Raw genomic sequence first — 2,336 nt, forward strand, 5'->3', positions numbered from 1 at the left:
AAAAAAACAATAGATACTGTGTTGTCCCCACCCTTTACCTTTCCCACCAACATTAACACCTACTCCCACCTACTCCATTCAACAACAATCTCCCCTAATCAGTCCTTGATGCGATGGCCTATATATCAGTATTTCTGGCTTCTGTAATTCTTAATGCCTTAAGCTGCTGCTGTTTTCTTCCTCTAAGAGCTGTATCTCTTTTATTTTTTTTTTTTTTTTTTAGAGCTGTATCTCTTGACTTCAGGAGTTTTGAACTGCTCCAAGATTGACTTCTTGTGCCGTAGGCCATATTCTCCTCCATTTATGATACAAGAGTTTTCCGGGGGAGGCTGATAAATCCTATAGATTTGGTATATAATGCTGCCTTCCTGGTCCAAGGGCCCAAGGCCCTCTCTGCCACACACAGGTCAAGCTTCTGTAACCAAAAGTGCAGTGCAGGAGCAGAAGGGAGGAGCTAGAACACAGCATGTGTGGCAGAAAGTCTGTCAGAGGACACCCATACCAAGCAGAAATGAGTAATTACTAATCCCAGAAGCTCGTGGGTCAAGCCCACCTTCCAATCTTGCAATAAAGAGCTCACATGGGAGGTGGAAGAGAAGAGTGGGAAACAGCGAGTGTGGCAGAGAGAGGAGACAGATAGTGGTGATAAGTCTGCCATTAGGGACCTTTCCAAATTATTGAAGAGTAATGATGTCAGTTTAAGGACTATTCTATGCTACTGATTCAGAACCACAGTTCTTCTGATCATTTTCAATGGATCTGAGAGCTGGACAATGAGTAAAGATGACAGAAAACGAATTGATGCCTTTAAGCTCTGGTGTTGGAGAAGAGCACTGAATATACCATGGATGGCCAAGAGAACAAACAGATATGTCTTGGAAAGGGTGCAGCTTGAGTGCTCTTAGGAGGCAAGAATCATGAGGCTTCATCACACATTATTTGGGCATGTTACTTAGAGGGGTTCTTCTTTGGATAGTGGCATGACGCTGGGAAAGGTGGAGGGTCAGTGAAGGAAAGAAACTTCCTCAACCAGGTGGATTAACATGGTGGCTTCTGCAACGGACTTTTATGTGTCAGGAAATGTGAGGATGGCACAGAATAGAACAGGGCTCAGATCTTTTGTTCGTAGAGTCACTATGAGTTGTACTCAACTTGATGGCACCTTACAACAACAACAACTTATTGTGAAACGTATTCATTCAAATGTCTGGAGTTTTGTTTGGGTTTTTTGTTTTGGCTTGGTCATTGGGTTTAGGTAAAAAGTAAAAATAAATACTAATCTGATAGTGATACTTTTAAAAAAAATTCATTTTTTCTTCCATTGCTTTCTTCCTTCTTGTCATCCTTTCTTCCTTCCTCCCTTCTACACTCAAATTTGGAAGCACAAAAACTTTCAATAAAGCCCATGAGAGCAACTGAACTCTGAAATGCACAGGGGCACCACAAGTCAGAATCTACTCAACAGAAATGGCTTGGTGGCTTTGTTTTGTTTTCATATAACGTTACTCTTACATAACTGGAATGTTCTGTTTTACAGTAAGCTTACAGAGAATGGCTTCCTAGTAATAAATATCTTTATGTATCACACTCCAAACTGTGTGGTAGGATTAGCTGGATTCCAAGTTTAGTTTCTTTGAAGCTGTCTTCTGAGACATGTCTGCACAAATCTGAGAGCTAACTTTAAATGTCTTCCCTAGTGACTTCTTTTTCTTTTTTTGTACAGCAAGCTAGAGCTTGTCCATGCTCACTGAACCTGAAAGCTACCAGGACTTGCTGAGTTGTGGTTGCTGCAGTGCCTCTATCAGGGGAACTGCTCTTAATGTTAAAACTTAGATATTAAATAGAAGTGTCTTTGATTGCTCTTGCTGCCCCAAAGGAGCGAGCTTCTGAAATTTGTCCCTTCCAGGCATGTAGCTAAAACTGAATCACCTATTTAGCTGTAGTTTGGTACTAAGAACAGATTTCTGGCCAAGCTGCATCAGCACAAATAGGTGTGATGCCACTGGGTGTGTACTGGACTCAGCTCCAAAAGTGGTTCTGAGGTTGGTTTATTAGTTACCCCACATTTTTGTTTTATAACTCATCAATTTATTTTCTGATGATAATTACTCTCCTTAAGCTTACTTTGTTACATTTCTTCTAGTTTGTTGTGTTGGTCATTTAAGCTATTTTGTTATTCTCTTATTGTTAAATAATAAAATATTTACCAACATTACTATTTGGACAGTGAATAGGATGATAGAAAGATAATTGATGCCTTTGAGCTGTGGTCCTGGAGAAGAGTCTTGAATATACCATGGACTGCTAGGAGAACAAACAGGTTTGTCCTGGAGAGG

Source organism: Elephantulus edwardii, unplaced genomic scaffold (genome assembly GCF_000299155.1).
Source record: "Elephantulus edwardii isolate Elephantulus edwardi_28Jun2011 unplaced genomic scaffold, EleEdw1.0 scaffold00425, whole genome shotgun sequence".
In the NCBI taxonomy this organism is placed as follows: Eukaryota; Metazoa; Chordata; class Mammalia; order Macroscelidea; family Macroscelididae; genus Elephantulus; species Elephantulus edwardii.